We start from the raw sequence: 25,438 nt of genomic DNA on the forward strand, positions 1-25,438 counted from the left end.
GGGGTTTGATAAAAGAGGAGAGGGGAGGAAAATACTTTTCTGGCAAGGGCTGTGGGAAAATATCGGTTACAGAAATGTGTGGGTCTGTTAGAGAAATCCTCCAATTGAGGAAAAAAAAAAAAAGGACAGGGGCTGTGAGAACATGGGCAAGGAGGAACAGTGCAGAAGAATTAAAGGGAAAAAAAAAAAAGCCTTTTGAAAATCCAGTGCTGCACAGGGCCACCCTTTCTGCCACCATAAGGTTTTTGTTGAGTGAGTTTTCTTCCTTTTCTGAATAAGGGAGATATTCTCTGTGCCACTGGTTGTGACTGGCCAGCCATCCTGAGTACTGCAGCAGCAATGGCTGTGAAATTCCAATAAAAATACCGAGGTATAGGGAACACACATGTGTTAGTGACTCTGAATGTCTTTGGAAAGTGTCAAATAATTTTAGTGTATGGGAGACCACAAACTAGCTATGCCACATGTTTGTGAGGTGTTCCTTCCTCAAGGCAAATAACATTCATGCTATACCCCTTTTTTTCTGTCCTGCTAATTGCTGCTCTTCAGTTGTCCATTTGCCCTTATTAAATAAAGGCACCCATTATTTGTGCCATTGCTGATTGTGATGTGTATGTACAGTTTCCTCTATGTGTCCGACAGGCAGACATGATGTGCCTCCTGTTGATCTGTCTTCAGAATTGCTGATCAGAGGCTATTCTTTTGCTCTGGTTAAATAATGGCACTGCTTTTTGCGTGTGTGACTGTTCTAGAGTTATGTGAACACATGCCCTGATTGTAAGCATTTTCTGTGCATGTTTTCACATGGCAGTATATCAGTAGTAAGATAACAGTCATATGAGGACAGCACCTTCTGTGTAAGTGTCCTGGAATGTTATTTAGTATCCAGAGGTGAAAGTAAGCTGGTACACCCCGGTACAGCGTACCGGTAAGACCCGGTGTGCCGTACCAGGACTGGCTTTCTGAGAGGGCAATTTAAAGCCCTGGGGTAGCGGCGGCGGGGCTGCAGCGGGGATTTAAAGGGCCCTGGAGCTCCAGCCATTGCTACCCTCCAGGGCCCTTTAAATCCCCGCCGGAGCCCTGCTGCCAAAGCCCTGGGGTAGCGGAGGTGGGGCTCTGGTGCGCATTTAAAGGGCCGGGGTGGTAGCGGCGGCTGGAGCCCCGGGGCCCTTTAAATCCCCGATGGAGCCCAGCCACTGCTACCCCAGAGCTCGGGTAGCAGGGCTCCAGCAGGGATTTAAAGGGCTCGGGGCTCCAGCAGCCGCTACCACAGTGGAGCCCCAGGCCCTTTAAAGCTCTGCCAGAGCCCAGAGCACCGGGGTAGCAGTGGCAGCCGGGAGCTCCCAGGGCTCCTCAGTGATTTAAAGGGCCCGGGGATCCACTGCGGTAGCGGCAGCTGGAGCCCTGAGCCCTGGGGCTCCCAGCCACCTCTGCAGCTGGTTGCTTGGGGGTGATTTAAAGGGCCCCGGGCTCCCAGCCGCCACTACTGCAGCTGGATCCCTGGCCCTTTAAATCAAGATTTCAAGGGCCCAGGGATTTAAGACCCTGCCTCTTCCGGTTGAGGCCACGCCCCCTGCTCAGGACTCCGCTGTACCGGTAAGTCCTCTAAACTTACTTTCACCCCTGTTAGTATCTAATAGATGTATGTTGATTGCTTGTTTCAATAGTGAGGAGTGTAAGTAACTTAGAACACCACAACACTTGCAGTTCCACTTTCCATTATTGGCATCAAAGGGTTTAGGAGAGTTTGTATTTCTAGAAGTTGTTACAAAATACACACATACACATGTACAACATTGCCTAGAAAAGTATGTATTGTAATACACCACCTAGTACACTGCCCTCTACTGGATGGATTTAGAACTGCTCAGTTATGTGTTCCAAGTTTTAAAGGCCAACAGAGATTCTCTGTGCGGGCAGGTGCCTGTGTTTTTACAGCAGGAGACTCATAGTCCTATTCTTGATGTCTCTGTGAAATTTCATGTGGCCACTGTGTGCGATCAGAATGACAGCTGTGAAGTTCCTACATGACTGGTGATTTATAGACATGAGCCTCAGTCATGCAGCAGGGTTTAGATAATTGCATTAAGTATATATGGGACTCAGTAACAGAGAGACTTTTGCATGTGTTGGTTGAAAGGCATACAGTAATTTTCAAATCCCAAAGGCACGGGTGTGCCAAAAATGCATGTGGAAAAGGACAGTTAAATGACTGACCAGCCCCTTGTGTGCACATTACCCCGATTTGCACTTATAATTACAACTATATGCAAAAGTGTGAGTGCCCTTTTGTGCCTATGCTTTTTCTGTGCATAAGCCTTGTGTATCTATTTTAGAAAATGTGATCATATACAACCATGAGGACCAAATACACGCCTAGCATCAGTGGGTAGTGTAGTTCAGTGGAGTTGTGCTTGATTACCTCAGTGATGACATTTTGTATACCCACTGAATGCCAAGATGGTGCAATCTGCATCACTTTCCAATATTCTTGAGGCAATTTAGATCCCGTGTATCACATATACAACGTACCCTACTAAATTTGGCCCTGACACTTCCAGGGGTTTGCACCCGTTGACTTCAGTCTGAATTTGACTCTGACAGACAGAATTGAAAGCATTCTGGCTATTTAGAAAGTGCTCAGTGAGGTCAATAAATAAGTGCACTTAGACTAGAAACACATGCAGAGCTGTAGCAATTCACACGTTGTGATGTGACCCTTCTGTTTAAATTTTCATTCATCTCTGCCTATATTTAATTGTCCATGAAGAAGATCAAAGTTTGGGAAAGTGGATGGTTAGTATGGGACAAAAATAGCCTGTATTTAGAAACACTCAAATAGTTTTGATTGTTTTGCAGAACTTGATAACATTACTGCTTTTGTGCTGGACTTTTAGCTACTAAAGTGTTAGTGTTAGAATGTGGATGTGAAATTCCATGATGATCCGACACAGCATTTGTGATTTTCTTACATTTACCAGACATATGATAGGTTGTATTAAAAAAAAAAAAGATAATGTCAACATTAAAATTAGTAAGAAATGTACTGCCATAGAGAGCCCTGAAATAGCATCAATGGGAGGCCACATGCATTCAAGGGATATGAATAGCCTTTAGTGTGGATAAAAAGGAAATATTTGCACAACACAGACTTTAAAGATGAGCAAGAAGAACAAATTCATGACTGAAGGGAAAAGGGACATTGCCATGTAGGAGAAGCCCCTTGCTTAGAAGAGAGAAGGATACTTACTAATCCATTTTGCTTCATATCACAGATTTCAAAGTGAAGCAAGGAGAGGCATCACAAGGCAAGTGCACCACTTAAAGCCCACATACAGGCTTCAGTGGATTTAAGTGGAAGGTCGTGGGCTGATTGCTTCTTGGGGTGAATTTCACACCCAATTAATTTACCACATTTTTGCAATAAATGAACCATAGTGTTATAAAATACAGTAAGCACTTTATGATCAAACAAAGGATCTGATTCAGTATTCCTTGCGCTCCCAAATCTTCCATTGAGGCAGTAGGCATTTGAGCGCTGCTAGGAATATAGGATCTGGCTCTAAATCAGGAAGTTATCTTAACTGCTCATGAAATACTATAGCTTCTAAACAGACTTTCAAAACTGTCATAGAAATTTTGTTGCCAAGGCACAATATCCCCTCCCCATGAAGATGATAATGGTAATAAGAAAAAAAACAAATGCTATTTTACTTTCATGTTCCATCCAAACCCTCCCACCCCCCAAAAAACCAAAAATCCTACCCTAGTGAGCAAACAGAATATTTGCAAGACTTTTTTAAAAAGAGCATAAACCCAAGTAAATTTGCAGTCCAAGAGCTGTTGAAATCTATATTAGATTACAGGAGGGGTCCTGGTGTTTATGTCCTGGAATCTGAATGAGTGGAGCTCATGAAAGCTCATGCTCAAATAAATTGGTTAGTCTCTAAGGTGCCACAAGTACTCCTTTTCATTCAGCCACTTAACGCCCACTAGGAGTTTGCATTGCACTTGGCATTAATAGCATTTGCCTCTTTTACCTTATGCTATCATATCATTGTTGTTTGGATGCTTCAGTTGGAAGAGTTTATGTGTTTGGGTACTTATCTTAATAAATAAATTTTAATCCCATTTAATTTTTCTACAAAATTATAATTATAGGCTCTGGGATGTCTCACTTTCCTTTCTCTGCATCAGTATATTTAACATGAGCCCAGATGAGTAAGTCAGAAGATAGGGTTTCAGGGCTTGGTGCATATTATATTCACTTGTCTGCTATGGAAAAGGACAAACATCAATGAATGGCCATTGATTTTAATGGAATACACATGTAAAACAATAACAATACAAGTGTGTTTCAATGGAGGATCTTAAAGTACTTTACAATGTCATGAATTAGGCTTCACAACACCCTTGAGGGACTGTAGGGAAGCAGTATTATCCCACTCTACTGATTGTGAAACTAAAACTCGGGGCAGAAGAAGGATTGGATCTGGAGGTGCTAGGGAACAGAAATCCACCTGTATGGCTCAGAGCTGCGGCTCCACTCAATTTGCTGGAGTAGCCCCTACATGCCAGTCAGATGGTGTTATGATGCCACAGGATGTGAGTAATACAGGCAACTCTTGGACTATCCTCATCACTACTCTCTGCACCAGCCAACAGATAGATTGCAATATTTGGGGGCCCATTTACTTTCAGGGTGCTTTTCAACCTCCCTGGAATCTCCTATTTTTCTTTCTCCTTTCTAACGGATCCAGTGTCATGCTGGCTCTTCTCCTGGTAGAGGAGGGCTGGATGTGACTGTGTCTGCCAGAGGGGTTTGCTAGAGAGTGGAGTAGTCTATCACTCAGCCCACTCGTATGTGGGAAGCAGTGGTGGAGGTTCCTAGTCAATGCTATGTTGACTTTCTGTTTATACAAAGAGCTTTTATTGACAGAGCTTTGCTTTATGAAATTATTTACAGTACTCAAAAAATTAAATATAGTCAAAACAGAAACCACATTGACTGTGGGGAGTGGAAAAAAGACTTTGAGCTGCCAGACCCCTTTAAAAAGGTGCTACCTTTGACATTAGTCATAGCCATTGTCTGGATTTCTTTGGATTTATTTATTTTGCTTTATTATTTTTTTTAAGTTTAGTTGCAAAGAAATGCATTTCCTCTTTGGCATTTCATAACCACTGGAATGAATATTTAACACTTGTGATTCCCAGAGAAAGCTTGAGTTTTGAAACATCCAATGTCGTAGCTATTACAAATTAATGAACATTCTCTTAAATATTTCTGTTTAATATCTTTGCTGCCTTAAAGTTCTGCTAGAGTAGGGAAAAAGAAAGCTTAATAAAAAATAAGTTGCTTTCAGTTTGTTGGGGAAAAAAGACTGACTTCTGGAGAAATTTGGATGGCTTTTTATTTTTAATAGTACAGGGGCCTGATATCAAGCCCATTGGAGTCAATGGAAGGTCTCTTATTGATTTCATTGGTCTTTGGATCAGGCCCTCAGATCTTCAACTTGTGTGAGTTTTCATAGCTCAGTTGAAGTCAATGGAGGTGGGACAATTTATAGTAGCTGAGGATCTGCCTCCCTAGGTTCTTAATAACTTTTCTGGAGCTAAGGCTTTACACTATATTAACATGGAGCAGTGTTTAGTGGCAATTAGTAGAACTCTTGGCAAACATAAGTACCCTGAGAATGATCTGCAGCAGGAAGTTAACAAAAATAGAGGGAGACAAAAACTAAACAAAAGATTGTGGGTGTGTTTGTGTTTTGTGTAATCTATTAGGCATTGAATTTCTCTGATTTGAAAGAGGTTTGATTCTGCTTCCCTTTGTGTTGACCTAGATTAATTTGAAAATGTTCCCGTTGATGATGTTTAATAAATCTGTGCCCTTGATATTATTAATGAAAAAATAACGGACAGGATTGCTCAGGAGTATCCCATTTTGTGACTTCAGGTTTTTAATGCTTAATGTGAAAAAATGTAATGACAAATTATGAACAATTTTTTTAAAGGATTGACTACTTTAAAAAAAGAGACTTGAGAGTGACATTTTTTCAAGGCTTGCCACTTTTCAAAGTTTGCTGCTTTTAACTCTGCTTATGATTTGCTTTTTATTCTTTGTCACAATCTTCTCATTTGCTAATTCAGAAATGGTTCATCTGTTAAATAATCTAGCACTTGATGCCAAAGAAAAGTTTCAATTTAATATATTTATTTCATTTCCGTTTTTATAAATTCAGTTGTATTGTAATGAATCTAACAAAGCAAACCACAAAGAAATATAACCTGATCTATCAAATAGTGAATTCACAGTAGCAATAATTAGATGCATTTACTTAATAAATCTGTATCTATATCTAGTGCTGTGTGACAATTTCTCACTCAAGAAATAAAGGTGCTACATACACACCAAAGCTACAAATTTCAGAAGTTTCCATTGTCTACTTATCTAATTATGAATCCATCTCCATGCAAACACGTCTACTGCAGGTAAAAATATATTTAGATGTCTATCTTTGTTCCACTGTATGCTTGCCAGTAGATAGCTATACATAGAAACATAATACAGCGTGTATATCCTGCTATCTTTTGAAACTTACAGAAAATTACCAACAGTTTTTTTTTTCTGTAGTTTGCTTTCATGTTTGTGAATATACAGAACTAAAAAAAAAAAAATTAAATACTTTGAAAATCAGTTGCTTGGTTAAAAACATATTTCATTAAATAAGCAACCGCATTTTTATGATTTTCAGTCTGTGTTTGCAGTGTTATTTGATAATATATTGACCTTGAAATTAGGCAATATTGCTGTTAAAAATTAAATTTATGTAGCATTCATTGGTAGGACTGAAGTCACGTACAGTGGCATCTGATTGCTAGAATTTAAGAGCAGGTGTGGTGGGTTTCATAGAAGTAGATCTGCACCACATGTATATTACTAAAGAGAATATGGATGTAATAAATTAAGATTTTCTTGGGAGCACACACAGTTTTCTTGCTTCTTCTGAACTTTCTCCATACCAGAGTGCAGTTCAAATTAAAATGAAAAGTCTTTGCAGGAATATTAATTTACATTTTTAAAATTTAAGTAAGAATGATAATATTTTCTAGCAGTACTTTAAAAATGCAGATAATCAAAAATAATTAAACACATTTTTCTTCATTAATGAGAGCATGACTGTTTTATATTGTGATTTGTGAATATAAGACAACACAAACAGTCCTTGATAACTGCATGCTGTTTTAGTGATATGTTTAAAGTGGATGAGCCTCAGTGTTAATCAGACTTGTTCACATCTCCTGGTTGTTTGATCCACAGTCTGATTGTCCATTAATATTCAAAATCAACAAAGAGAGAAAACACCTGGCCTTATTTTATGTTGACACATTCTGACAAAGAGAACATGATCAATATGGTTATAACAGCAAAGCAGTATATGGCACTTTGAATTTAATGGACAGTTCTACATTAATAATTAAGGAATCAAAGGAGGAGTGAAAGTTTAATGAGTTATTTTAAACTGTTTTGCCGGGGAAGGTATTGGTTTTTAAAAAACCACAAAGATTTATTTAAAAAAACTGTCTTCCCAGGACCCAGGTTTTATGATGATGTTACGCTGTACATAAACTGAGCAAAAGTTATTCCTCACTACAATATCATTTCAGTGTTTGTTATTATTTCTAGTTATAATCCTATTAGGTTTTCTTGATCTCGGTATTGAGAATTTTCATTCTATACTGTATTTCAGTAAAAAAAAATTTCTGCTAATGTTGATGTTAGTTCTTCTAGAAAATGTGTATCTGTCTGATGCTGATTCCATTGAAATGGCAAATATCCCAATGACTTCAATGGGAGCATGATTTTAGACTCTCTGTTTTCTTTGTAATTTATGGTCCTGATCCAGGAAAGCGCTTATGCACATGCTTAACTTGAAGCATGTGCTTAAGTCCCAGTGACTCAAAGGGACTTAAGGATCAGAGCTTGTCTTAAATTACTGCATTAAAATTACATTTCTTTGTCAACTGTGCCAGAATATCTGATTAGAATCCAGTTGTCAAAATCAATTCAATTATTTAAAAGGTAATTAATAATTTTGTTCACTTAATTTACAAGAACAAATCATGTAAATTACTGATATTTTTTTTTGTAAAAAGGGTCATATCAGAACTAAACATACATTTTTCTCTTCCATTTCATATCTTGAAAGGCTATGATTTTTTTAATGTGCTTTGATTCCATCTACACTGTGTTATAATTAGAGGTGAGTGACTAATTCATAAGACATGATTCAGTATCCAGTGAATTTAAACTTTTTTCTGTTCACAAATTCTCGGATTGTGATTATTCTCAGATTTATTGGTTGCTTGAAATCACTTTAAAAAGGCTCAAATTTAATTTAATCTGTGATTTACTATTCCAAATCCAAAATTCACACTGTGTTGTTTATTTATGACTGCCACCCAAACCACATGGTATTGTTTCTCTCCTGTGATTGGAGGGGTCTAACTTTAACATGTGCTTTCCACGTCTATTCCAACATGTGAGATTAAAATTAGCTTTCTCTTATCATTCATGCTAATGTTCATGGAAAACAAATACAGAAGGGGCATGGGAATAGCCAAAGCAAAGCAGTTACAAATTTAAACAGACTATATTTTTTATTTTTATATTATTTATTATCTTATTGTTTTAGTATTTTGCATTATTCTCTAGAACTGCAATACAGCTGGGGTGCGCCTGTGTTTCCGCCTGCATCTTGAAACTCAGTAAATGTTTAGTGCAGAAGGGGTCACAGTTCCAGAACAGCAAGGGTTTTTTAAAATAAGTTAACCTCTGCCATCTCATCAGTCCAGTATGTTTCAGGTAAATATTGTGTATCGTCACCTACATAATCACATCCAGGTGTGCTGGTGTCTGTCAGAGAGTTCATGTAGGATCTGCCCCTGTGAGATGCTGAGCACCTTCAATTCCATTGAAATTGAGGGCACCTACATAATTATTAATTAACAGATAGGATCCATAAAAGAGTAAGGAAATGTACAAAATACCCTGAGGTCTACTTTGCATAAATGTATTCACAGACTTGATTATTTATTAATCTAGTCTAAGGGAAAATTCTCCTTTGTGGATAAATGCTTATTCTGCATTGATTCTTTGTGCAGAACTGCTGGTGGGGTCAGTGGAATTTCTGTGTGTGGAATGAGCACAGGATATGACAGAGTCCAGAGTGTGGTTAAAGAGATCTGAAGGTGGCAGTTCAGAGTTTTGCCTAAGGGTATTAAGAAAAAAGTTATGTACTAAAATATTCAGAGATTAAGTTGTAATGTGAAAACATGACCTAAACATATCCCCCAGTACGCCTTAGATTTAGCAGAGCTCTGGGAGGCCTTTTCCATAGTAGAATATTTGAAAATATGGTTTGCATTAGGGGGTGTAGAAAATTGAGACTTAGGGCTCTTGAATGTACAAAGGTACTATAATGCTGCATTGGGGTGGTTGACTAGAATGAGAGTTCAAAATATGTAAAAGCAGAAGTAAATGGTGGAAGTTAGGGGATCCTGCTGTGACAGGGAAAGGGGTCTAGGTGGCACCTTAGATAAATGTTTTTGCCTTTTGCTTTTGCAGACCTTGGTTAAACAACAAGGGACTGCACCAAAGACTCCCACTGACTTCAGTGGTGTTTGCATCAGGTTCTAGGTGACACAAATCAGATGTCAAGAATTATAACATTCATAAACCTGTCGGAGAACACTTCAATCTCTCTGGTCACGCGATTACAGACATGAAAGTTGCGATATTACAACAGAAAAACTTCAAATCCAGACTCCAGCGAGAGACTGCTGAATTAGAATTCATTTGCAAATTGGATACAATTAACTTAGGCTTGAATAGAGACTGGGAGTGGCTAAGTCATTATGCAAGGTAACCTATTTCCCCTTGTTTTCCTAACCCCCCCCTCCTCAGACGTTCTTGTTAAACCTTGGATTTGTGCTGGAAATGGCCCACTTTGATTATCATACACATTGTAAGGAGAGTGATCACTTTACATAAGCTATTACCAGCAGGAGAGTGGGGTGTGGGGAGAGAGAACCTTTTGTAGTGATAAACACCCATTTTTTCATGATTTGTGTATAACAACAAACATCTTCTGTATTTTCCACAGTATGCATCCGATGAAGTGAGCTGTAGCTCACGAAAGCTTATTCTCAAATAAATTGGTTAGTCTCTAAGGTGCCACAAGTACTCCTTTTTGTGAATACAGACTAACACGGCTGTTACTCTGAAACCTTTCTAGGTGACAGTGAGCTTGTAGGTAAATGACAGTGAGCTTGTCGGCAGCCTACAGGTAAATAGATGAACAATGTCAGCACTTGGCAGGATTGGCATCCTCTGCTCATGGGAAGCCAGGACTTGGATGGAAGGAGGTGTTGTAGGGCTTGATTAACTTGTATTGGCTGTGCTGTCTGGGGAAGCCTATATATTCCTGGATTTGCAGTCTGCCAAACTTTATCCAACCCACCATTTTCAGAAGCTCTGGAATGCTTCACTTTCAGTTCAGACAAAACCGAGTATTTATATTAAATCTTTTCCAGGGTTCAGTTTACTTCACAAATGATCTGCTTGGGTAGCTCTGTGGGCAAGATATAAAGTTTTGATTCAAGCTATTACAAAAAATAAACTGGCCTGGAAAAGTACCAAGGTCCTTTTGCTGCCATGCAGCATGAAATGGAAATAAAGGTAGCCAGTGTGTGTACTTGACAACACTGTGACATGTGATGTTTTCAGAGGTATCTCGGGAGCATCTACCACATTTTACAGCATGAGAGGCATGTCATCTGGAGCCGTTTTGATCTCTTCGAGCCTGTTCACAAATGCACATATTTCATAACAAGCCCTACATCTTGATAAGAATCTCTGAGTTTCTTCTACGAGGTACCTGCAAACAATTCAAAGCTCTTCTACACAACAAATGTGAGAACCCCCTGACCACAGGCTGCTTTTAGAGCAGACCAAGATTTGACGTTACTCATATCTTCCAGTACCTGTCAAAGTTCAAACAGGAAACCTGGTTTTTCCTCTAATGTCAACAACTTTTTTATTTAAAAAAAAAAAGAAAAAAAGAAAAGAAAAAGCAAGTCTTCAGAGGCAGGTTCAGAATCTCGAGCAGTGGAAGTCCTGTATTTCTTCAGGACAAAATACACTTTCTCTGGTACGTCATTTATTTGTGACATTAACAAGAGCTGAATATGTGGTTTTAAGTGAACCTCTGGGTGCTTCAGTAGAAACGGACACATTGGCTTTGAACCACCACGCACCAAAAGACCCATTAATTCACACAGGAAATAGATAATATATAGCAGAGGGCTCACTTTAAATAGTACTTGGCTTGGGAAAGGTCAGGAAAATACCTGGTTTCTTTACTTTCATGCTGCTACATTAAATGCACCCAAATTTGTATTTATGACACCACTTCCCATTACTGCAAACATTATATAGTTTGTATGCTCGACTGAAAGTTTAAATACAATAAATAATTGTATTTACTAATTATAAAATACCTTTCTTTGGAGGATCTCAACCATTAATTAATTCTCATGGCATCTCAAAAAACTAAGGAAATATTCTGACACACACTTTGCAGCAGGATTAAGAGACTTGCCCAGTGTCACACAGTGAGTCATTGTCACAGCAGGGGACAGAATGTAGGAATCCTAGCTAACAGCAACCTGCTCTAACTACTATAGAAAATTCCCAGTCTTTAATAATAACAATTAATATAGTAAATGTTGCAGCTCTAAGCACTTTACATCCCAGGATTCAATATGATTTATAGATATTAAATGAATTAAGCCTTTCAGCACCTGTGGGAATGGGGAAAATGTATAACAGCCCATCATTCTTGACATCAACCAATGTTCATGATGGAAAACATTCACTGTATTAGGAAACCTACTATGCTGGAGGATCATTTTTCTCTTATGATGTGTGCTTGGCAGATGAGAAAAACATCACAAATACAGCTGCATTGTGAAAAGAACACAGGCATTTCCATTACTTTCATCTTGCTTTGTATTTGTCATTATAAAATATGCTTTTGAGGCATGCCTAATTAAGGGACAGAACATATGGTAAAGACTTCTTACAGTAAAATGTCCATAAAGTTAAATTCTGTAGCTGGATTTTAAAAACAGCTGGATAATATGATTAGTAATAATACTTACAGTGAGTGATACATTCTAAAATAGTGGTAAGGAATTGACATGGTCCATGACATAAGCTGATCCTTGCAGGGGTCAGGAAAATTTTTGTTTCTCTGTGAACAGAATTGCATGAAACACTGAATGTGTCAGGATTTTTTTTAAACTGTTCCATGACTCATCAAGCATACTGAACCTAATGGACCAATATGCATATTCAACCTTACAAATCCATGTTTCAGTCTAGTAACATACTGTCTGCTGCTCTTTACTTCCAACTTTGCAACAGAGTCACTGCACTTGTGAAAGGAATTTAATTATTTCAATTTACCCAGGATTCAAACATTTCTCATAATTTAAAACACAACATTCAAATCAACATGTAAAAACTACGGTACAATTTATTTGATTATCAGTCTGTTCCATATGAAATGTGAAACTAACCCACCCCAACTACAAATGGACAGGAATCTTCAATTCTCAATCCATCAAACCGCTGCTATCTTAATTGCCCATAAATAAGAAGATGGTAAGAAGAAAATGATCAGTTACTGTATCAAACAATTATAACCGCTTCTACTATGCTTTGCAATTTAGTAAAGGGAACATTTTCATTTCTAAGATGCATTTTATTTCTAACTCCTAATAGCCAATGAAATATCAATGGCAAATAATTCCAGCTATGAGCCAGTTTCTTACGGCCCTGATTCAACAAAGCACTTATACAACGTGCTTAGATCACATGCTTGAAGTGAGTACATGCTTAAGTGCTTTGCTAAATCAGGTCCTTGAATGTGGGCCACTTTTAAGTTCTGCTTTGATAGCAACTCAGATTAGCAATAAATATTAAAGTACTGACAAGCTGCATCTGCCCATGTGGCTAAGTTTGCTATCTGCATCGTGCCTTCCATATCCATGTGTGTTCACTGGCTCGAAATGCACTTTATCGCTGGAAGTTCAGTCTGCAGAGTGCAGTACATACAGGAAAAATTCTGGAGTCAGCCAATATGAATTTCTCGTGCTCAAGCTCTGATCCTGCAAATCTGGCTGTCTGGCCAGAGACATAGCATTGACCCCTGTGGAATGGGAAGCAAGTGATCTGTTGTAGTATGGTCATATATACGCTTATACCAAGAGGCATCCAGTAGGGTGGTGGATACTTCTGTTTTGAGAGGTGTCTCCATGTAAATACTACAGCATCACTGCCACTGCAGTGATATGCTAAGATCATTGTGGGCATTTCTGTAAGTATATATAACTACATTCAATTCAATTCACTACTTAAAGGCATATGGATAATAAACTGTCCTTTCATAGTAAATGTGTGTTCTGTAGCTATAGGCACCTTAATACGCAATCACAGACATGAAGGTCGCTATCTTAAAACAAAAAAACTTCAAATCCAGACTCCAGCGAGAAACTGCTGAATTGGAATTCATTTGCAAATTGGATACTATTAATTTAGGCTTAAATAGAGACTGGGAGTGGCTAAGTCATTATGCAAGGTAGCCTGTTTCCTCTTGTTTTTTCCTACCCCCCCCCAGACGTTCTGGTTAAACTTGGATTTAAACTTGGAGAGTGGTCAGTTTGGATGAGCTATTACCAGCAGGAGAGTGAGTTTGTGTGTGTATGGGGGTGGGGGGGATGTGAGAAAACCTGGATTTGTGCAGGAAATAGCCCGACTTGATTATGTAAAGAGTTGTCACTTTGGATGGGCTATCACCAGCAGGAGAGTGAATTTGTGTGGGGGGTTGGAGGGTGAGAAAACCTGGATTTGTGCTGGAAATGGTCCACCTGATGATCACTTTAGATAAGCTATTACCAGCAGGACAGTGGGGTGGGAGGAGGTATTGTTTCATATTCTCTGTGTATATATAAAGTCTGCTGCAGTTTCCACGGTATGCATCCGATGAAGTGAGCTGTAGCTCATGAAAGCTCATGCTCAAATAAATTGGTTAGTCTCTAAGGTGCCACAAGTACTCCTTTTCTTTTTGCGAATACAGACTAACACAGCTGTTACTCTGAAACCTGTAGTTGCATTGTGTATTTTTATGGTTACATATAGACTCACCAGGTCCTGGATAATAGATTATTGTGGTTGTTCCTTATTTCAGCCATGGAATAGATAAACTATGTTTGTTTTTCATGGCCTTTTAATGCTGTAAATAGCAGTTGTGATTCCTCCATACTCTTGGAAAAATTCATCTCCTGAGGTAAATGGGTTCACACTGATGCAAATTAGGTACATGCGCTGAGGGCTGTGTGGATCCGGTACCTAGGTGTTCAATAACATTTCTGATGAGCATTTGCATTTAGATTTATGGAGGGCTTTTTTATTCCTTGCACTGTGCCATGGCAAATGTGAAATCCCACTCAAAGACTGCAGCAGGTTTGCCAGCCTTCAGGAGACCACAACAGGGATATAATTATTAGACTCTGAGCGTATAACAAAACATGTTCCCTGCCACTGTGAGCAAAGCTTTAAAACCTCACTACTTTTAAAAGTTGATTCCAAAACCTCTTGGTTCCTGGTTTTACCTGGGTCATTCTGAGATTAAATTGTCAGGGCTCAATCAAGTATGTCCTCTGCATGCAGACCTATTATTTAAGCCGTGGGAGCTCTGCATGTGTGGTAAGATCCACTGTACCTACATCATGTCGCATAGCTGGTACAGCAGTGCAATCTTCCCCTCCTGTGTTTCCTTCACAGTGCATCTCCATTCTTACCACTGTGGTAAGAAAGACTGTTAGAGCCCTGTAGCCCACTTGGTCTTTGACTTCTCTGTTGTGACTGCCAACAAGGAACTGAACTGAGGCTCCCAAACTCATTTCACATCAGCCAGCAAACAACCTTCAGATGGTAAGAACCTTTGGTCACTACTGACCTGAGTTGGATTTTATCCAGCAACTTAAAACTGAAAGTTTCTGTTTCTCAGTTGCATTCCCCTTAGCCCCTTACCGTATTGCATTGTAAGGGAAAGAGAACAACTGGCCGTGTTAACTCAGGTGTTTTCGAGAGACTGCCCTAGAATTGCTATGAATCTTTTCAGGAGCTTTTGTTTGATTTTTCAGAATTAACTTGATCATGAAAGACGCTTAATTTGTAAGGGCTTTCTGACTTTTGGAATTACACACATACAACAATGGAATTCACCAACAAGAAACTAGCTGGTACATTTATAGATCACCAGGTCCCTTTGGAAAAGAGCTTCATTAGCATCCTCTGTCTTTTCATATATAATGACACTGTGACACTAACTTCTTTATCTCACATACTCTGGTTTTATATTATGGCTGTAACAGCGTCTGATGCCTCTCCTTGGATTAGATTGTAGCTTTTCCACAAACCCTGCCTGTGGGGCTGCATGTAGCTGCGCCTACTCAGGAACAGTGCCTGGAGGGATTGATTCCTCAGAGATGCACAGTTACCTCTCTGCTTTGTCCTTGCTTAACATGTAGACGGGGAGAATTAATGTGCTGCTGGTATAGGACAGCTGCAAAGACATCCCCTGTATTGGCTCAGATGTTCTGAAAACTACATTTGGGAGGGCTGCAGAGCTGCTCCAGGCTGCACCTGCTCCAGTGATGTGGGGAGTAGTTGATTGTTCCTATACACCTGGAGCCACCATGTGGGTATCCCATTGCAAGGCATTTCTTGCTTCCTTTTATATGCTCCTCACACAGCTATGCAGCTTTAGTCACAAACTATCTCATAGTGTCTGTGCAGAATGGTCAAAGACTTCACTTGGACAAAATGAGCATCTTTTCCTTCTGGGTCTAATGCTATTTCACATAATATCAAATGCAGCAGTCATGTACCGCCCCATCATTATTCATGCCAGTGTATAAAGCACAAAGATCCTTAATAGCCAACATTGGAGGAGAAACCACTGTTGTGTTATTCCTATATGGAGTCATAGCAGAATAAAGTCACTTTTAGTCTAGAATAGAGTGTCCACATGGGCAGTACTACTGGTCAATTTCCCTGCGCAGACAAGCCTTAGGTGTGATAAGCAGCATATAGTCAGATCTGGCTGGAATGGATGTGGTGGAGAGGCACCAGCCTTCTGTGTGCAGATGGTTGGTGTATTCTGCACAAAATGAAGTAGAATCATAAACTGTGTTTTTATTTTTCAGCAGAAGGTAAAACATGGGACTGCGATTTAGGAGATCTGAGTTCTATTCCTGACTCTCCCGTTGACTGACTGTGTGCTGTGGTTAGTCATTTAATCTCTCTGCCTCAGTTTCTCACTCAGTAAAACAGATGATGATATTCATCATCCTTTGGTAAGTGCTTTACAATCTATGGAGGAAAGGCTTTATATAGGTACTCAGTGTTGTTGTTATGTTGTTTTGTTATTAGGACTTCAGATTACTCTAAGGGTCAAGGAATTAGATCTCCCTAATTTCAAACAACTTTAATGTTTTGGGCTCAAAATTCAGAGCCAAATGTTTATTGAGTTCATATTCCAGTACAGAGAATACACTATCTTTACACTTTTTTTGATATATGACTTACCACAAAATTCTGTATAATAACTGCTGTTTCACTGTAGTGACAAGATGCAATTCATGTACTTTGTTTTGTAACAGCATGTACATGGTCCTGTTAGTGGAATACATAAGGGTTTAAAAGTAGCTTCTTTCTCTCACATATGTTAGTTTCGTATAATGTTGGTAGCAGCATGTGTTTCAACCCAAACACTCTTTTCTTTCTTTATTTTTTTAGGTACTTATCTGGCCCTTGTCACCATAGTATCTGAGCACATCACAATCTTTAACGTATTTATACCTCACAGCACCCGATTAGGTAGGAAAGTACTATTGTCCCCATTTAACAGCTGGGGAAGTGAGGCACAGAGAGGTTAAGCCCTAGACCCAGAAAGGTATTTAGGTGCCTGACTTGTTTTGTCACACCTGAAGTCTATGGATGAGCAAGGAATTGAATTTAGGTCTCTCGGGGTACGTATACATGGGGACAAAAAACCCATGGCTGGTCTGGGTCAGCCGACTTGCGCTTGTGCGGCTTGGGGGTCCGGGGCTGAAAAATTATTGTTGTGGATGTTCAGGCTCGGGTCGGAGCCTTACTTCTGGGACCCTGTGAGGATGGAGGGTCCCAGAGATTGGACTCCAGCCCAAGCCTGAACATCTACACCAGTGGTTTGCAAACATTCTGAGCTGAGCCCCCTCTTCAAGTTACAATATTCGGTTGCGCCCCAACCTAGACAAAACTAGATATGTACAAAAGTATGCTTGATCTCCCACTCATAAACCTAACATAGACCTTCACACAGCTTTAGTTAAATTACCTACACCTGTCAATTTCAAAGAGCAGATACTTATCAATGGCACAGCCAAGGCTTCCTCAGCAACAGGCTCATGGGTGGTGGGTATAAATAGACCAGGGAGGCTAAGCCTCACCTGGCGCAGCCGCCACTGACCTGCCGCCGGATGCCTGGGCCGTAGTGGCCCTGCCCGTGCTCTGCCTCTTCCCTCTCCCTGCTCTGCCCCTTCCCTGAGGCCCCTGCACTGCCTGGTGAGTCCCTCCTCTCCTCCATCCCCCTCCCCCATGAAGCCCCCACCACCCAACATCCCTCCATCCCTTCCCCTGTGAGGCCCCCACCACCCTGCCTTCCCCCTCTCCTCCACCCCCCTCCCTGCAAGACCCCACCACTCGCCACATCTCTCCTCTCCCCCACACCTCTACAGGGGAGGTGGTTGGAGGAGAAGAGGGACAAGGAGAGTGTGAGCAGCAGGGGCCTTGGGAGGGAGAGGGGTGGAGGAGAGGAGGAATGCAGTGAGTGGCGGAGAGTGGGGGGGTCAAGTGGGGAGGGGGCGGGGCCTGGGGCAGAGTGGCTGTGGAGTGTGGGCTGGGCCATGGGAGGAAGAGGCAGGACAGGGAGCTAGCTTCCCCCAGGGGAAGCTTCACCCGCCGCCCATGAATGGGCACATGCGATGGTCTCTGGGGTGGAGCCAGCGCTGGGCGCAGAGGCTGCTGGGAGCAGAAATCGGCATGGCCATGGCTGATGTTGACATTGATCCGCAGGCTGGGTGGGTCACTGAGATGAGTCGGGGGGGCTGACTTGGGCTCTGCTGTGCAGGGCTGGCAGGAGCCACCTAGTGTTGCTGCTTGCCCCCCTGAACGTTTGTCCAGGCCCTGCTAGGGGGGCCTGACTCACAGTTTGAAAACCTCTGATCTACACAGCAATTTTTAACCTCACAGCCAGAGAGCCCCATGAGCCTGAGTCATCTGACCCAGGCCAGTTGTTGTCAGGCTGTGAGGCTTTTATCCGGTGTAGACATACTCTCAAATCCTAGGCTAGCGTCCTAACTACTGGACCATCCTGCCTCATGCGTAGAGGCTAGAGAACCTGAAAATGAACTTGACTAGAAACTGACTGTAAACAAATATGAAATTGACTACACTGTGAGAAATGCAAAAATAAACAAAAAAGCATAAACAGTGAAATATAAATTTGATTTTAAAAATTTGTCATTTTTAATAATCTAAGCTATTGTTAGAACACATAGGCAAGGAAATGTCTTTTTGAAATATTATTTCAACTAGATAAAATCCTTTTAATTAGTCTGAAATTTCTGCATACGTTTTACAATAACATATTCCCATGCCAGAAAGCTGGGAAAACATGGAAATCAGTGACAGGTTGTAACAGTCACTGACAGGATTCAGCAGATTATTTTAGTGAAGGTAAGATAAATGCTATACGTGTAGAAACATTTGTTTGGTGGTCCCTTGTCTCTGCTTTGTCTTCTCACATTGCACATCTGCTTTGGAGCGGAATAAATGCAGCCAGAGTTGAGAACCAAGCTGTTTCCATGATGCAATATTTAAATGATTTTATGTTTCCATAAATGAAACTTATATGCTCGGAAAAAGAATTATTGTCTGTGTAGAGCAGATTTCAATAATAAAGTGCTCAAGTTATTCCAAACTAGCATAGGTCATTGTAGATAGTAGTTCTCTGAGCACTTGAGCTCTTTGGGTAGAGACTACATCTTCCTAAGAGTTTGTTCAGCATCTGGCACACTTGGGGCCTGATTCTGATGAGAACCTTTGGGCCCTTCGCAATGCCAATAATAAATACCAAGCACAGACTGTTAATTCACACTAATGACTGGGAGACCTCTTGTGAATGACTGAATGTTGTGAATTGCAAAGAGGCCTTGATCCTGCAAGTGCTCAGTGCTTTCATGGCCCATAGAGATCAATGGGAATTAGGTGCCTAAATACCTTTGTAGACCTGGGTCTCAGTACCTTGCTTAACATGGGCAGATTCTATGTAAGGAAACTATTGATCAAGAGTGAGTATCCCGAATCGTACTTTGTTCATGCATATGACCATTGCAATTTGATTTTAATTATTTGTGAAAATACTTCACAGTGTGGAGTGATGTATGTAGCTTTATACCAGGTATAACGCTGTTTCCATGCACTGCACCTTGACACGTCTAAAGATCCGTGGTTCGCAGGAGACTGGCAGCCATTTTTTGTTTTGTTTGGTGCAAACTGTTACAAGAAGGTCATTACACAATGTGTGAGCTGTCCTGGAGACAATACTTTTATTCTTTCTCTGATGTTGTGGTTTTAATGTTTAAAAACAAGTAATTTTGACTGCAAGTGGTGTGGTTGCTCTTTGCTAATGAAGAATGTAGAACAACATCCGGAATGAATTTGGCCCATTAGGCGGTGGTAATAGGAGACCTTTGTTGCATTTTTGCCGAGAGTTGGGCAGACTCCATATTTTTTGGGGGGGGGAAGTACAGGTTGTGTGCGTGTAACCACCCTCGGCCATGGGTTATCTGTAGGGATTGAAACAAGGAGCCTCAGCACTGAAAATATGAGCCTCTAAAGCTTGAGGTAAAGGAACAACTCTTCTAGCCACTGGCAGAAGTAGACTCTTAACCTCTTTTGTGAACCAGCCTCTAGTGGCAGATCGAGACCCACACTAATGTGGATTATGTGTGAATTAGCAAAGTACAAGGTAGCAAAATTTTACTGTAATATTTTTTGTGTCATTATAGTAGTTTAAAAGTGTTTTATTTCAGACAATGAATTGGCGCCCAGAGAGCCAATAGTTAGTGATCTCCGCACTAGAATAGGGAGCTGGGAGGCAGGGTTCCTCTACCTGACATTGATGTTTGATGTGACCTCAGGTAAGTCACTTGAGCGCTGCTTATAGTTACACTGGTGTAAAATCAGTTACTCCATTCACTTCAGTGGAGTTCCTCTGGATTTATAGCAGTGTGCGAGAACAGAATTTGGCCCTCTGTGCCTAAGTTTACCCATCTGTAAATGGGTATAATATATTTCTCAAGGGTGTTAGGAGGATGAATTAACTAATTTTTAAGAACTGTTTTGAGATCCTCAGATGAAAGATGATACAGAAGTGCAGAGTATTCCATAGTCAGGTATTTCTCTTAGCAGTCAGCTCAACTGTTTGATGCCTCTGAACTGCTGAAAAACTGCTACATGAGCAGGGGAAGGAATTCTGAGAAGTCTTATGTTGCCAAGAAACCCACTTCTTTGGAGTCCATATGTCTTACATTGCTTCTTAGTTCTCAGACTTTAACAACCTTGTGGTGTAGCTTTGGGGTTTTTTTTAAAAAAAGAACACAACAGAAATACTCTAACGAAAAAAGAAAACAGCTTTAAAATACAATGCGATGTAGGCTGACTTTCAGTAGAATTTTCTTGCTGTATTCTTTTTTGTTAAGACTGTGTGTGGGTGGCTGCATATGACAACGGGCATGTTTGGGCTCCATTTAATGGCGTGGGAAAAAAATGTTAGTGAAGTTAAGAGAGAGCCACAAAATCAATTCAGATTAGATGTTTCTGATGTGGACTTCCTTTGCTACTAGCATGGTTTTATCTCCATAAATGTTTTTTTCCTTTTGTCTCTCTCTTTCCCCTCTAGAGGGAGCTTCTATGAGTAAGTGGAATCTTTGTCCCCCCGTTTATAGATACAATCCATTTCAAAACAATTTGTCCACTATCTAAAGGTAGACATGCTTCCAAAAGCTCAGATGTCTTTGATCTGAAAACCAGGCTGCAAATCTTAGAAGATCAGCTGTCTCCCAAGTTTTCAAGCACCTCCTCTGTTTTGGCCATACTCGAAATACTCAGGATTAAAAACAATTTAACGGGAATGTTTTCTGTTTCTGGCCTAAATTTTTAACAGTTTTTTCATTTTTACTTGTGAGGGCAGGAATATGATGTCAGGAGAGAGGAAACTTCTAATTCTGTGTTAGAGATCTGATTGGTTTGAGTAAAATTTGGCCAATTTTTAAGCAAAGGAGATATGTAATGCAAATATCCAAATTTTCAGATTTTTATATGGTTTGATGTAAAACTACCATTTTTTGAAGGTTAGCAAACAGGCAACAACAACAAAAAAAACCCCATAATATAATTTTGTGGTTGCAAAATCATCTGAAAATTAAAATATACATGTTTGGCAGATTCTCCCTCCTGCCCCAGATTTCACACAGCTGTAGATGAGATATGTTTTACTTCTGAAGGCCTTGATTTATATTTGCATCATTTGCCATTTCTTTTACACTCTAATCAACTTACTGGAATGCACATTTATTCTACTACATATGAATATTTGCCATAATTCTGATGATGCTAAACTGGTGTGATTTTTTGCAATTTTATTAATGGCTCTATCTTGCCCTATCTGAGTTCAATGAGAGTTTTGCCAGCGACGTCAAAAGAAGTGGGCTAAAAGGCCCTAACTTTGCGCATATCATCAGAATTTCCAAAGATCTGCTGCAGTTTGCACTGATGTGTAGTGTTGCCGAATCATTACTCTGAATGCATTGAAGTCAGTGGGAGTTGAATTGAGACCTAATTGCAGATATTTATTCCACATTAATTCTTAGTCTTGTTTATCAGTATTGCCGTAACTTTTTCACCTTCCTCTCCTGGAGAAAGTACATCTTACACCCATTTTTGTCCATCTTTTAACTGATCCTGTAGGTGTTCTGTCAATTTGACAGCCCCTTCCTTCCCTCAATGCTACAGCTTTGTTCAGAAGAACAGAAATCACCAGAAATGTGGATTTGCTGCCTGCTGTATAGTAATTACGATTCATCGCTTCAGTGATGCTCAGTGTTTCACCTTGGCAAGCTGAGAGTTAGCACAACTGTAATCTGCAGCTTCAAAAGGGTATAAACAGCAGGTCACATCATGCATATGGATTATTTAGGAATCTGGGTATTGTAGTTTTCTTTCAAGCTAAGCTCTTTCTCATGTTTAGCTGGTGTTTAGATAAGAGAACTAGGGTAACAAGACAGCCAGCCAAATGTAAATCAGCTTTTATTTTTATCCATCATTATTTGATCTGTCATGACAAAGACTACTAGATGCCAATGGAAAATCCCGTCTCTGTTGCCAATTTGTTGAAAAACTTGAATTTTTTTGTAGTGCAGCATTTAGATTTGTCTTTTGTTCTATAATAAGATCTGTTGTCTTTTGATTCACAAAGTTTTCCGATGCCAGCAAGGGAATATAGCATTAGAATTCAGTTCTAACACAACTATTTGAGTTCAGGAAAGCCAATAGATAGCCTGACTTGTCTCTTTCTCAAATGGCTCTAATAAAATAATTATGGGAAAACATATATTAGAAACCTTTGTGCAGCAAACAAACCAACATAATCATTTGTGCGCCCAATCTCTGAGTTAGTAGCATAGATGCTAATAAAGTCTGTTGATTTTTAAGTAAATATCCTTTCGCAAGAGAACTTCACTGTAATTCAGCTTTAGTTAATGGACAGTTAAAGTGATGCCGAAACCTTCACGTGAAGGTACTTCCAAGCTTGAAACACCGCTATTACAAGATGTCTGAGCTTTAAAGGATTGTAAATTGTGACAACAGTCCAGGGAAAGTATTTAGATTCAAACAGCTCCACAGTAGTGGCTTTTATGCACGCACCTCTGGTGTGCTGTTGGAATAATTACCTGTTACATAAGGCACTCTGGTTTATAAAATCATCTGTCCTGGCACAAGGAAACAAATGTACAGTAGTTTAATCTGAAATTATGGTTTTGATGCAGGAATTACTGGATGAAATTCTATGACCTGTGTTCCCACAATAGGTCAGATTAGATGAACATAAGAGTCTGTTATAGCCTTAAAATCTATTAATCTAACACTCCTGTCTTATATAAGAAACAAGAAATGCAAAACATTTTCTGAACAGCATTTTAGCTTTGTGATGGTACTTCTATTCTAGGTCTGCTTCTTTTTTGTGCCTACAAGGAGTGTGGGTAGATGTATGCCTCTGGGCACTGCCACCACATAGTGGTGTCTTACTATTGGTCTTCAGGGTCAGCTGCTGTATTATCTTCCTATTGCATTTTCCCAGTGTCCGCTCTGTTTCCTCACTTATCAGTGCTGGACAGTTACTGAGTTTCACTTTTACAGGCGCTGAAAATTTGGTTGCACCTGGAGCTCTATCCAATAGGATATCCCTTTGCTGAAGTTGGGAAGCAGCAAACCACAGACTGATCTGAGTAAAAAGACATCAGCCCTAAATTATATTTTTTAGAAAGATGAAAGTGAGTTAACCCCAGGTTTCTAGGTTATCCCCGCCTGGTGATTAAACCACTACGTCATCCCTTTGGCAGGGAACATTCCATCTTCCTGCGCAATGAGCAGCTTTTCCTGTTTAACCCCCCAAACAAGCTGTGTTCATACTGGCTCCAACCCCTCTGCCTCCTGTGCCTCTCTCAGGCCTTTAACATCCTTTAGCAGTTTGTAAGGTGATTTCCCACTGGGGCGGTTGATCTGTTCTCACACGCTCCCCACGCAAGAAATGGAGGCAACATGTGGAGATGTCTCACCTTTAAAGGGTTTGTTTCCCAGACAGGAAAATGACTAATAGATCCATTATTCAAAGCAATAATTTTCGCACTCCAAGGCCATGAAGGGATAATGAGCAGTCCAAGGTTTGTGGCAATCTATCTGCGTTTTGTGGACTTCCCAGAAATAATTTTCAGCAATACAGATCCCACTCACTTAACATAATATTGCAACTTTTAGACATTTTCTTCCTAGTTGTAGCTTTAGTTTGCATTTTCTTTGGTTGCCCATCACTAGTAGCTCATAGCCTGAGCATCCCCAGAACCAGCATGAACAGCCATTATGTTGCAAATGCAAATCTTCATCTCTTCGATTTAGCTGTCCCTCAAGTCACACACAAACCAGCAAGTTTTCAAGGTGCTCTGGTGCTACCGTAATGGGGAGTCATTAGCACTAGGACAGAGAGGTAATGTTGGAGTCTCTGAGGAATGGTTAATTGTACTTGACACAGTATCAATTCCTGAGCAGCTCTCTGCAGTCTCCAAAGGATCATGCCAGATGAGGGCTCTGCAGCCTTCTGCCCTGGCATGCCTTCTACTGATACAAGGAGCCCTCTGCTAGTGGAAGAGAATCCTCTGCAGGTGCTGTTACTGCTCCCCATATTCTGTTTTCACTCCCGACTCCTCTGACCTGCACAACTGCCATGCGTGGGTATGCGCATGCACTTGCTTGTGTACATGTGAGTTCTCAATGCAGAAGGGGCTATACAGAAAATATAATGCAGCTTCTGGCCTCTTGGCTTTACTCTGTTACGGTACTTGTATGGCTCCCATCACCAAAGTATCTGAGCATCTTAATGGCAGGGGCAGGTACTCAGTCTGTCAAGGAGGGGCTCAGCATCTTGCAGGAAAAAGCAGATTTTCACTTTGCCATGCTGACTCCATCAAGAAGACAAGTGCAGGGTCTGTGCCTACAAAGCCTCCTGGTGCACAACTCTCCCTTTCCTACAGTGAGGGATGTGCCTGCTAGTCATCTGCAGGATTGGGGCTCCTAATGCCTCACCCAGAGTGAAATGTACCCCCCTGCAGAGGGCCAGCTTGATGCCTACATGCCACTTAAATCCCACCTGAGCCATATGTTGAGAGCTGTGGTAATACGAATGCAATGACCACTTTCTCTAATTTCCCAGGTTTCTATTGTTATCATAAGTATACTGTACTATATCAATCTACCTCCCCAGTAACCTAATGCTCTGTAAACAGGAGAGAGAAAGCAAACAAGGGACCATTCTCAGAAAAGCAAAGGTAACCACATCTGAAAAACTAAAGTGTCACTCTCATAAAGAAGGGAAAAAGAAAACCGCTTTCGGACCAATTGAGCTAACTGATTTTTTTTTTTTTTAGTAGC

At 40.4% G+C, this 25,438-nt stretch overlaps 2 long non-coding RNA genes across 7 annotated transcripts in view; one reads left to right on the forward strand and one right to left on the reverse strand.

Annotated features, from left to right (window-relative positions):
- The window catches only part of LOC142072946 (uncharacterized), a 61,299-nt gene that overhangs the window by 33,230 nt on the left and 2,631 nt on the right, over positions 1–25,438 (reverse strand). The window contains exon 2 of the long non-coding RNA XR_012669571.1: positions 12,226–12,317. This is a non-coding gene — a long non-coding RNA (uncharacterized LOC142072946). The remainder of the gene's footprint in view (positions 1–12,225; positions 12,318–25,438) is intronic.
- Positions 1–25,438, forward strand: part of LOC125641627 (uncharacterized) — a 75,344-nt gene that overhangs the window by 7,242 nt on the left and 42,664 nt on the right. For 4 of the 6 annotated variants that reach the window (XR_012669567.1, XR_012669568.1, XR_012669566.1 and 1 more), the window contains exons 1-2: positions 14,909–15,061; positions 16,339–16,488. The exons of 1 other annotated variant lie outside the window; for it this stretch is intronic. This is a non-coding gene — a long non-coding RNA (uncharacterized LOC125641627). Of the gene's footprint in view, positions 1–14,908; positions 15,062–16,338; positions 16,489–25,438 lie in introns of those variants that run through there. One more of the 6 variants, XR_012669570.1, reaches the window with a different exon arrangement.

Source organism: Caretta caretta, chromosome 8 (genome assembly GCF_965140235.1).
Source record: "Caretta caretta isolate rCarCar2 chromosome 8, rCarCar1.hap1, whole genome shotgun sequence".
In the NCBI taxonomy this organism is placed as follows: domain Eukaryota; kingdom Metazoa; phylum Chordata; order Testudines; family Cheloniidae; genus Caretta; species Caretta caretta.